Genomic DNA, 13,088 nt, shown 5'->3' with positions numbered 1-13,088 from the left:
ATTCTATTGTCCAGCCAACTGACCTTCTTCCTGTTACACTGATTAGAAATCAAAATTAAAATATCCAAACATGGATAAGAAATTAAGGTATGCTACCATCCATTAAGCAGAACCACATAAAACAAGAGGAATGAATTTATATTGAAAACTTTCTGCTGAGCTGAAAGCAGCAGAACTGAAAAAAAAATTCATTTTGATTGTTATTTTTGCATCATGTGTATTGAATAACTACATTGAAATATGCTAGAAGACTTCTTAACCATAGGATAGGGAAAATACTCAAAATTTTTAAATATGCAATTTTGATTATTTAAAACTTAAAAGCTTTTGTAGGTTAAAGAGGGAAAAAATTCATTGTGCCAAATATATCTGAAAAAATTTAGATTTGCCAGATGTATAAGGGATTGACATAACCATGTAAAACCAAGAGTTATTTCACAATAGATAAGTGGTCAAGGTATATGAACATTTTTCAAAAAGAAATGCAAAAATCATAACCACATAGAAAAATTCCCTAAATCACTTATAATAAGAAAAATTCAAATTAAGACAACTCTAAGGTTTTATCTCTTTCCATCAAATTGGCAGTGGTTATAAAACATGGAAATAGCCAATGGTGAAGAGACTGGAGGAAGTCAAACACACTATATGTGAATAGCATACTATGTGAATTAGTCTGACTATTCTAAAAAACAACTTCAGGATTAATGGAGAAAAGTTGCTCAACTATTCATCTACCTTGATTCAGATATACTGCTACTGAGCATGCACCCCAAGGAAATCAGAAATAAAAAGAAAGCATGGAAGGAGTCCTGGTTGCTTCTTTTTAAATCTGTGAGCTAGATAGTGAGGAGTGAATGCCTCTCCTCAATTCAAGTATGAGCAAGGAATATGTGTACTTAGGGACTTTTCTGGCACACTACCAAGCCAGGAAGGAGTAGCTAAAATGGCCACTATGTATTCTCTTTTGCATTTTAATTCCATATTATTAAGATTATGCGATCACACACTTAGTGTCTGGATCTATGGGTGCTGAGGGAAGAGAGCAGAATGAATCTGAGAGGGTAGGGACAATGAACCAAAAAATACAAATGTAGTCAATTTAATATTTTATTAATATTTCATCTCCTATACTAGACTAAGACCTGGTGGCAAAGGAAAAGTGTCCCACCAAGGTACTATGTCAAAGATATAGTCTCTACCCTGTCTTGTTCTGGCTGTCAGCCTAATAAAAGATCTGTGTAAGAACTCTGGGACAGATGGGGAGGAATTCTTCAAGGAGACCCTGCACTAAATTAATTCAACTTCTTGACTGGATTTTTACCTGGTGGCACAAATGAGTCAATGACTTCCCTGGTTTCCTTTAAGCCCAAATTAAAATTCCATCTTTTACAGGAAGCTTTTTCCAACACCTTTTTAATCCTAATGTCTTCTCTCTGTTAGTTATTTCCTATTTATCCTGTAGATATCTTGCTTTGTATATATTTGTTTGCTTGTTGTGTCTCCCATTAGATTGCAAATTCCTCGAGGGCAGGAACTGTCTTTTGCCCCTTCTTTGTATCCCCAGCACTTAGTACAGTAGGTATTTAACGTTTATCAATTGATTGAATTCTCCATGAGAACACCATACCACAAGTACTTACTTCACACGTGTATATATTATGTGTTCATTTATGTCACGAATATAGTCATTTAAATGAAAACAGGGCAAAAAGGCAACCAAACTCAGACTAAATGCAAGGAGCAATATTGAGTCCAAAGACAATCAGTATAGGTGTTAAATTTGGCAGGTGTAGACAGATAGAGTTGATGTATTTGAATGACAGTCTTGCTTGACTCTTTTTCTGTGTTACAAATATTGGAAAATGATTAGAATGTACAAAAACATGAATATATTATCTTTAAAAAAAACTTTAAAAGAATAAAAGGAAAAGTTCACAGAATTTGGAGTCCCAGATCCCCATTCTCTATCTATGTTATATTAAACAAGTGACTTTGCCTCTCTAGTCGTTAATTCCTACTTTGTAAAATGAGGGGCTTGATGATTTTTAAAGTCCTTTACAAGATGAAATCCTATGATCCTACAGTCTGTTTGACAAGTCACAAGAGTGGCCCAAATGTCTGAATGTACACCACCCTAGCCCAAGCCCCTCTCCAGTTCATCCACCTTCCCACCCCAAAACCTCAGTGAGAAAGCCTTGCAGAATTCAGCAATATATTAGAATACTCTGTGGCCAGCCCACGATATGGGCCCTGGTCTCCCAGGACTCAGAGTTGGGGAAGAAAAGTGGCAGAAATAGGAAAAATGACTGAATGTATTCAAGGACCAAAGTGTGTAATCTAAAAAAAAGGGTGCTCTGGATTTGGGAAGGAAAGAGTTCAATGTGAACAGACACAGTCAAGGCAGATTTCCTAAGGAAGTAGAATCTGACAGCATTCATTAGACACTCAACCAGTGTGCCACCTCTTCCATGAAGCTTTCAGCTGATCCCCCTCTGAGGTGTTATTTAATTCTCTCTTTTCTCCTCAAGTTACCTTTTTTATTTACTCATCATTTATTTATTTACACATCATTATCATCATCATAAATTAACATTTACCTAGTGCATTAAAGTTTGCAAAGTGTTTTACATAAATGGCCACACTGGCTCCAGCATAACAACCCTGTGAGATAAAATGCTTTTATTATCCCATTTTACAGATGAAGAAACTAAGGCTGGGAAACTACTAGTGCGCATGTTGTGCTTTGCATCATCTACCCCAAAAAATGTAAACTCCTAGAAGACAGATTATTTCATCTTTGATTTTTTTTTTAATAATCAATGCCTCCTGTGGTATCATACATATAGTAGGAGCTAAATTAATGATTTTTAAATTTTTATTTATTTTTACAACCATTTATTATCTCTCCCTCTCACTTCCCTGGCCCCTACTGAACCATGTAAAAAAATGTATGTCTCGGGAAAGCTAGGTGGCACAGTGAACAGAGCTCTGGCCTTGGAGTCAGGAGGACCTGAGTTCAAATTCAGCCTCAGACACTTAACACTTACTAGCTGTGTGACCCTGGGCAAGTCACTTAACCTCATCACCTCACCAAAAAAAAAAGGGGGTAAAAAAAATGTATGTCTCATTCTGCATTTTAAGTCCTTTACCTCTCTGGCAGGAGAGAAGAAGCATACTTGTTCTCTCATCCTCCAGAATAATGATGTGTCATTGCATTGATCAGAGTTCAAATGTCTTTCAAAATTGTTTTTCTTTATAATGTTGCTTCATTACATAAATTGTTCTCCTACTCCTGCTCATTTCCCTCTATATCAGTTCATAGGTCTTCCCAGTTTCTTCTGAAACTGTCCATTTCATCATTTCTTATGGAACAGTAATAGTCCATTACATTCATATACTATAATTTGTTTAGCCATTCCTCGGTAGGTGAACAGTTTAGTTTCCAGTTCTTCAGTTCTATGGGAAAAGTTGCTATAAATAATTTTATGCTGATTGATCTTTTTCTTTGATCTCTTCGGAGTATAGACCTAGTAGTAGCATTACTGGGTCAAAGGGCATGGAAAGTTTGGTGACATTTGGGACATTGTTCCAGAATGGTCAGACCTATTCACAGCTTCATTAACAATGCATTAGTGCACCTGTTTTCCCATAGCTCCTCCAGCACTTGTTATTTTCCTCTTTTGTCACCTTTGCCAATTAATGTGCATGATTATATCTTGCCACTGGACCCAGATGACTCTGGAGGAGAGAGTGAGGCTGGGACTTTACAAAATGCAAAATCTTTCAAAGATCATTGACTGTGGAATAGAAACCACATTTGTTCATCTTTTCACTAGGTCCTAATGGCTGGAACTAATTGAAGAGAACTAGATGCTCACTTACTATCTTATCTGTCACCTATCTTCATTTTCAATTTCCTATTAACCATTTTGGTTTCTTCCTTCTCAATAAGAAGTTCACTCTCCTTGAAACCAGAAACAAAATAAAAAGTGAATAATTCTGGGGCAGCTAGATGGCGCAGTGGATAGAGCTCCAGCTTTGGAGTCAGGAGGACCTGAGTTCAAATCCAGCCTCAGACACTTGATACTTACTAGCTGTGTGACCCTGGGCAAGTCACTTAAGCCCAATCGCCTGAGAAAAGAAAAGGAAAAAAAGTGAATAATTCAACCTTCTCACCCTCATCCATTGCCATTATCCTATGTATCTGGAACAGTAATCCTGTCCATCCTTCGACTCTCCTCTTGCCCTAGTATAGGCCAAAAAGTTACCTTTTTTTTTGTTGTACATCATTCATCATCTGTTTCCAGCATTCCTTATGAAACCATTCCTTTAGCACTGTTCTTATGGGACTTTTCTACCATTTTATGTTTATGCTCAATTGCCTGCCTTTGCTTCCATAAAGATAAGTGATACAGTGAATAGAAGCTGGTTCAGCATCAGAATACCATGATATGAATCCTGCCTCCTATACTTACTACCTCTTGAACCGTGGCCAAGTCATTTAACTGCTCAGTATTTCAGTTTCTTCATCTACATGATGGTAATAATAATATTTGAACTATCCAATGCATGGGGTTTTTAGGAAGAAAGCATTTTGTGAAACTTAAAGTGCTACAAAAAACGTGGGTTGCATATCTTTTTTAAATGTTTGGTTATAAAATCCCTTAACCTCTCTGGACCTCAGGTTCTTCATATACAAAATGAGCATATTGGACTAGATGACCTCTAAGATCCATTCTAACTCTAAATCTATGGTCCTTATGGTATAAGTAAAAGATTATACAGAGAGTTTTGTTTTCTTATCCAATCTGTCACTCTTTCACGTTATTGGATTGTTAACCCATTTACATTTAAAATTACGAGTTAGGTTTATATTTTCCTCCATCTGTCTCTAAAATTAGGATTTTTTTCAAGTTATGACTTTTTGCCCCACTATAAACACAGTATTACGTTTCTTCAGTTACTTTAATCTTTTTTTAAGATGACCCTGTTCCCACCGACTTTCTTCACCTTCACCCCTAACCCCCTCTTCTTATTTGTTACCCCTTTTCCTTTAAAATTTTGTGTATGGGTTCCTTTTGCTCTATTGCTTTTATCTGGTTATATATTTCTTCTCCTTCTGGTAGTTTCCTCTCAGTCTTTCTCCCTTCCTCTCCTCCTCTTCAGCTAGTCCTATTCATTTTTTCTTTTTAATTTCAATTTTGTACCCTTTTTAAAAAATTTCTCTCCCCCTTTTCATTATCCATCTCTCCCCTCTATTTACTCTAGATGCTCATTCTCTGATTCATTACCCTATAATCATCTGGTCTCTTTTCTCTTTATACTCTTCATGCAATCAAAGCGTCTAAGATTCAGTTCTAGGCTCTCTCCTCTAGGGGCTTTCTACCACTGCCTTTCAGGGCTTGCCTTGTAGATTCCCCCTTTTCCATTGTGCCTTACTCCCAAAACAATGCCAATTATTTCAGGTGTCAGAGAGGACACTGCCCCATGATAGAGTTCCTCCACCATCACTCATCTATACTCTCTCTTCTTGACCTTTTTTTTTCTACATTTGCTGGAAATCTCTTTCCTGTGTCCACTTTTCCAGCTGACAGTTGCCCCTATAAGCCATAACTCTCCCCCCCCCCATTCTTGTAGTATAATAACCATCATTTCCTCTCCTAGTTAGAAATGTAAACTCCAGGGCTTAGTACAGTGCCTGGACCATGATGGAAACTCAGTAAATGCTTGTTGATTATTTATAGAGACAAAATAAACATTTATACCAAAGAAAAGTAAACATACTCTCCAAGGTTTCTTGATGTTCCAAGAGGGAGCCCTAGCAGAGAAAACAGGTATAGGAATGTAGCTTTTGGCTCTGTAGACAGGCAGGGGGATGCTTCAGGAACACAACACTCATGGCCAGTCCACCCCAATAGCTTCACCATAAGAGCCCTGATCCTTTTCTTTGATCCTGCTACCTCTGTCCAGGCTTTTGCTCTCCCAGCCCCACAAAGCTTCTCACCTCCTCCCTTTCTTCAGCTTCATTCATCTTCTATACTTCTCAGGAGCGGGGGTTCTTTCTTAAGTCTAACTTCTGCTTGGGCTGATAAAGAACATTTAAGACCACCTGGTGACATGGCCTGTCATCATTTAGCAAACAACATGTCCTATCTTTAATTCACTAGATCAAGGGACTTATTCATGAAGGGTTCCCCTGAAGTGGCCCATTTTTAGTTAGTATAACATCTTGCTATCTGTCTCTTTTTTGTTTGTTTGTTTATGTGGTTATAATGTAACAAAAACTAGGTCACAGAGGCAGCCAGGTAGTGCAATGGATAGAGCTCCAGCCTTGTTCAAATCTGGCCTCAGACACTTGACACTTACTAGCTGTGTGACCCTGGGCAAGTCACTCAACCCTGATTGCCTCACCAAAAGGCAAAAAATAAAATAAAAATAAAAAAACTAGGTCACAAATAAGTATTTGTGTGATATTTGCTTAGTGATGGCTTGTGTGGTGGGTTGTGGTATAGGTAAAATCCAGTCAAAGTGATTGAATTAACTCAAGAATACAACACCTGAGTTAGTCAACAGGGAGTACTCTACCTGAGCTGCTGTTCCTGTCTGCCATAGGGCATTATTAGTTTGAGTTACACATATCCTAAGAGATGACTATCCCCTCTGACCATTAGAAAGTGTTCAAACCTGCAAATACCTAAACTGGTCCTCTCCACGCTATAGCAAGGCCTATTTCATATAGAAAGCAGCTGAAACCTTGCTGGCCAAAATCTAGTCTTGGAGAAGAAATATTCTGTTGTTGTTTAGTCATTTTTTCAGTCATGTCTGACTCTTTATGACCCCTTTGGGAGTTTTCTTGGCAAAGATACTGGAGCGGTTTGCCATTTCCTTCTCCGGTTCATTTTATGGATGAGGAAACTGAGGCAAACAGGGTTAAGTGACTTGCCCAGGGTCACACAACAAGTAGGTGTCTGAGGTTGGATTTGAAATCAGGTTTTCCTGACTCTAGGCCCAGAGCTTTATCTGCTGTGCCACATAGCTGCCCAAAGAAACATTAATAAGCTATTTCAATACTACATTTATTACGTCTATATGCTTGATTCTACCTCCAATTCTTTGGAATAATTCACTCTCTCAACTTATCGTGTATAAGCTGGGCCTAGAGTCAAGAAGACCTGAGTTCAAATCCAACCTCAGATACTTACTAGCTGTGTGATTCTGGCCAAGTCATTTAACTGCTATCTGCCTCAGTTTCCTCAATTGTAAAATGGAAATAATAATAGCACTAACCTCCCAGGGTTGTTGTAAGGATCAAATGAGATAATATTTATAAAGTACTTAGCAGAATGCCTAGCACATAGTAGGCGCTTATTAAATATTTGTTCCCTTTCCCTCTTTTCCTCTCCCATTGATTAAGAAATCCAACATGTGTTAATGGCAATTTATTGCCCATAGAATAAATTGAAAAGGAAAACAGAAAAAAAAAATCCTGCACCCCCAGGAAGATAGTCATTTCCACTACCTACCTTTCCATGTTCCCATCATGCCCCCTTCCTTCACAAATTTTTGAGTACAGAGAGAAAATTAGTCCCAAGCACTCACTCCCAAACTCTGTAAAAAGAAAAGGAAGAAGGGCTTTTTTTCACAAAGAATGCGCAAAGACCCAAAGTTTTAAAAACACCCTGATGGGATTCATTAGTAGCTTGTAGTCTTCCCAAACTCTGGGTGATGCTGATGAAAGCACCCGCTGCTCACTGGCTAGAGCATCCCCAGGGCCGGATCTCTCTGCCCCCCAGGATTCTCACTTTGAAACCAGAAGTCCATATGGGAAGAAGATAGGACAACATGGACAGTATCCCTTTGGTTCTCATCTCATGGGTCCAGCCATGCTTTGGCCACAAAGGTAAGAAGATCAAGGTCAATTCCGTATTATTTTTTCATTGATCCTATTTACAAGTAATTGATTTTGTCCCATAACTGCTATCGTCCTGTAACTGCTTAAGCTGTGGTTCTTTGTCTCTGAACTTAACTTAGAGATTCAGCTAGCCCAGAGGTGGGGAACTCAAGGCCATATGAGGCCCTCTAGGTCCTCAAGTGCAGCCCTTTGAATTCAAACTTCACAGAACAAATTCCCTTAATAAAAGGATTTCTTCTGTAAAATTTGGACTCAGTCAAAAGGCAGCACCCAAGGACCGAGAAGGCCACGCGTGGCCTCAAGGCCACGGGTTCCCCACCCCTGAACTACCCTATAATAGGCTAAGTATAAGTATCTAGCTCTCCTGCTAACGGCTGATCTAGTCTTGCCTCAAGAAATTTAGTTGACTTGGGAGATGTGAGTGAACACAGAGGGAGTCAGTCTGATGTCTTTACACCACTAAGCCATCCTTTAAAGATGTCTAGTTTACTGTCCAAAAGTCTGGCCCACTATCTCACACCTGAATTGGAATAATGAGCACTTCTCAATCTCATGGGAAAAGGGAGGGTTGTGGGGGAGTCGTTGCTGGCCACATCACCGAACTTCCAGCCAATCACGTTGTACCCTGCGCCTCAGCTTTGTAACCAGTCATGTTGTCCCCAATCACACAATGTCACCTACCCCGTTCTGTTCTTTGTTCTGTATTCCCCAAAGCCTCTATAAGAGGAACTATCCTTTTGCTCAGGGTCTTGGACATAAATGGAATCAATCCATTGAGCCATTTATCGACAGGCAGCTACTAATAAATGTTATCTTGCATGAAGGTTTGCCTCAGTGTACACTTTTGTTAAATTTCAATCACAACAAAAGTGTCATTACCACCCTTTCTGTAATAAGATCTAAGAATCTGTTCCCCTTGGTCTCCTCTGAGAATCAGCCTGGGGCTCAGAACAATTCACAGAGACAACAAAATGATACAAGATTCATCCAGACTACAAAGGCAAATGATGAATTTAGATGCTCTGCTTTGGGTTCAGAAAGTTACATGGCTTCATATGGGAGAAGAGCAACACACCAAATTCAGGAACAATGGCAGAGTTGATTTGATGATGGCTCCAGAAGTGGGGAGTGGGGTGGAAGGAAGAGAAAAGGGTGTGTAATTGGTGACAGTACTCCACGGCTATGATAAAGTTTTTGAGGAGATGACTGGAGAGTGGGGAGTGAAGGGAAGCACAAATAGGACTTTCCTGAAACAGTGGGCCAGAAAAGGCAGTCAGTCATCCATCAGGACAGTGGGTTTGCTGGGTGGAAGTTTCCTCCGTGGGGCATTGTCTCTGTTATGGCTGGCAAGGTGGGTAGACATCTTGTAGGAATTTTCTACCAAAAGCAGAGCAGCTAATAAGTCTCCTCCAGGGGCAGCTAGGTGGCACCATGGATAGAGCCCCAGCCTTGGAGTCAGGAGGACCTGAGGTCAAATCCGGCCTCCGACACTTACCAGCTGTGGGACCCTGGGCAAGTCACTTAACCCCGATTGCCTCACCAAAAAAATAAAAAATAATAAGGCTCCTTCATGGCCACTTCTATGTATTGTCTTCCTCTTCTGTTGTTTGTCCTTCTTTTCAAAGAAGACCAGTGACATCATGAAGTGATGTCTTGACTCTCGAATGAATTAAGTGAGACAGAGTTACACAATGTTGTCAGCCTCACTCTCTGCTCCAGAATCATCAAAGTCTAGTGGCGAGACAAAAATAAGATGACTGGCAATGGCTTGGGATGCAGTGGATGACTTTCGTGTCTTTGATGTCTGACCAGGCTCTAAGTGCTCCATGGCACCTGCTTCAGCCTCCTGCATGGTTGTTGGAACAAATTGTTCTCATCCACCTGTGTCTTCACCCGCTTGGAGGAGACATCCACCCAACTCACTGATGAGTATGAGACCCTCAAAAGTAGATTGCTTGAGAGTAAGGACTATTTTTGCTTTTGTATTTGTATCCCCAGCACTTAGCACTGTATTTGGCCCACAGATAGGTAAATACAAGGTACTTTCAGAAGGGAGCGAATCTGGGGAAATCTGGAAAGACTTCCTTTAGAAACAGAGCCTGAGCTAAACATTGAAGGAACCTAGAGATGTTAAGAGATGGATGTGAGGGAGAGTTGAACTCAACAACCTCTGAGGTTCCATGATTCTCTGGACTTAATAGCAGTGGGACCATGAACAAGTTACAACATTCCTGGGCCCCCACTTCCTTATCTAATATGAGGGTAATTATGTGGAGGTGTTGTGAGGAAAGTGCTTGGTGAATCATAAAGCGCTACAGAAAAGGGAGCTATTATTATTATGAGGAGGAGGAGGAGGAAGCAGTCAGAATGTAGGCTGGTTTGATGCTAGTGTGGAAACTGGAGGTGGTGGAAAGGTGAAAAAAAATAAACCTTGAAGCCCAAAGAGAAAGAAGTTTGCCCCTTGCTCTGTGTACTTGTGAGGATGAGTAGGCTCTGTATTAAAAAGGAATTTAGATCTAGTCTGGAGTCACTAAGAACCATAGCATTTCTTAACTGGCAGAGACCTTAGAAATCACTGAGTCCAAGTATGTCATTTACAGAGATAGCACATTATAGTGGGTGAAACACTAGACTTGGAGTTCCCAAGTTTATTAGCTGTGTTGCAATAACCAAGTCCCTTACCCAGGGGTGGGGAATCTGCAGGCTTGAGGCCACATGTGGCCTTCTAGGTCCTCAAGTGCAGCCTTTTGACTGTGTCCAAGTTTTACAGAACAAATCCTTTTATTAAGGGGATTTGTTCTGTGAAGTTTGGGTTCGGTCAAAGGGCTGCACTTGAGGACCTAGAGAGCCTCATGTGGCCTTGAGTTCCCCACCCCTAGGCTAGCTGAATCTCTAAGCTAAGTTCAGAGACAACGAACTACTTCTTAAGCAGTTACAGGACCATAGCAGTTATGGGACAAAATCAATTACTTGTAAAGAGGATCAATAAAAAATAATACGGAAAGGGGCAGCTAGGTGGCGCAGCGGATAGAGCACCAGCCCTGAAGTCAGGAGTACCTGAATTCAAATCTGGCCTCAGACCAAACACTTGACACTTACTAGCTGTGTGACCCTGGGCAAGTCGCTTAACCCCAATTGCCTAAAAAAATAATAATAATAATATGGAATTGCAGCCTCCCCACCCCTGCTACCCTTACCCTTCTTTATCTATTAAATGGGATAGTAATCCCAGGATGATTGATTGCAAGGCTCAAATGAGCTAATATGGGCAGAATGTTTTCAAACATTAAAACGTTACATAAATGAAAGCTATCATTTTAAATGAGGCCACTCCAGCCTCATTTAAGGTGGGAGAGGGGCTCTATATTTCCTATACCTTCTCCAACAGCCCTTAACATAGACTTGCAGTCAATAGACACTGGCATAGAGACAAATCACTTTGTTTTTCTCTTCCCCTACACACAAGAATTACCCACTATTCCTACCCCTATGCCTTCATTTCCATACTTACTAGACCATTGAGAGACAGAGAACACACCCTGAATTCTTCCCCCTCTCACACCTACCAAACCCCAAACATATGAATGAGGCCAGCATTGGAGCAGGGCATGGGCAGATGCTACAGGTTAGGCCAGAGTAAGGACCAAGGTAAAAAGGAGCTCATGTGAGAGTTCCTAAGCTGTGATTTGGGGAGTGAGGAGGGACAGGAGGAGTCACAGGAAGATGAACTGGTGGTGATCTGAGACACTATGGCAGAGGAAACCACAATACCTCTTGTATCTGTTTGGCCTCTCAACAGCCACTGCCACAATTTTGATTCAGTCCTTTAGGTGGACCATCATTAAAGCCCCCCACCCTCTCTCCCTGCTGCCTTCTCTCCTCTATCCAAATCAGCCTTCACACGCTATCAGAATAATTGTCCTAATATTTTTAAGGTAAAGAGGGGGTCAGAGAGTAACCCGAGGGGTTCCATAGTCAGTTTGTTTATAGAGTTTATAGAGTTTATAGAGAAGTGAAAACTTTGGGGGACACATACCCATTGATAGTGTGCTGAGAGTACAGTGAACAGCTTCTGACTGTACTCTGGGAACTGGAGTTAGCACCAAGATGAATGGCTAGAACTCTTAGGGGTGATAGACTCTTGTTAAAGGAGTCACCCCTCCCCATTGCACCCCCACCAAACCTAACAAAACTGTTCTTCCTCTTTTGGTGGGGGGAGTGGGCGGGGGCATCTTTTTTGTTGTTTGCTTGTTCAGGCAAAAGGCAAGAATAAAGTAGACCTGTGTTCAGGGTGGGGGGAGGGGAAGAAAGGGGAAAATGGTGAGGGAGGATAAAGAACCCCACTATGCTCACAGATTCCTCCCCCCAGGGACCCATAATGGCTGTCTTGGGACAGAAGCAGACTTGTACTTGTCCACGTGGCCCAAAAGACAAGATGACAGATGGAGGATGAGAGATTTAAGTTTCCTAGAACACAATCCTAGAATCTAATCTACTAGCCAGAGAAAAGAGATTTCCTGGGAAGCACCAGACTTGGGGATTGTTTTGAAGGGTGACTCCAAGTTTGATATCCTGGAACTTAGCCATCTATCAAGAGAAAGGGGATGTCTTGAGCAGTGTGATCCTAGAATCTAGCTTTCCAGCCAGAGGAGGGAGAGTTCCTGGCCAGCACTACTAGGAAATTGCCTCTGGAGTAGCCTCAAGTTAGAGAGTTTGGGAATCAGATATAAAAAGAGAAGAGGATTCACAGGGCAGACTTCTTGTGGGAAGAAGGAGATGAGGGAGCTGATAGCCCCCTTCTTTTTCAGACCATGACAATATATCTGGAATTTATTTGACAAAATGAGGAACAATATGGGATGCATTTCAGTTGGAACATGCGGCCGTTCAAACGCCTTAAAACCACAAGAATGGTTGTCCCTCTGGTATTTCTATTTAATGCCTCCAAAGAACTCCAGACCTTCCTCCAGTACCTCCTACTTCAACAACTTGTAAAGCAGTTGTCCATCAACTTTGTCAAATTGATTATAAAACTAAGCTTTAGGCATGTAACGTCTGTTCTCAAGGAAATCGGTTCCCTCTAGCATACTCAGACCTATCCGAGATGAATCACCCTGAGGAACTAATCCCCCAGTTTTCTAGAGTTGAATACCTAGTGCAGTGAGGGGCCTGC

Source organism: Phascolarctos cinereus, unplaced genomic scaffold (assembly GCF_003287225.1).
Source record: "Phascolarctos cinereus isolate Bilbo 61053 unplaced genomic scaffold, phaCin_HiC Scaffold_4;HRSCAF=312, whole genome shotgun sequence".
Lineage (NCBI taxonomy): Eukaryota > Metazoa > Chordata > Mammalia > Diprotodontia > Phascolarctidae > Phascolarctos > Phascolarctos cinereus.
Note: the sequence above shows the minus strand (reverse complement) of the source record.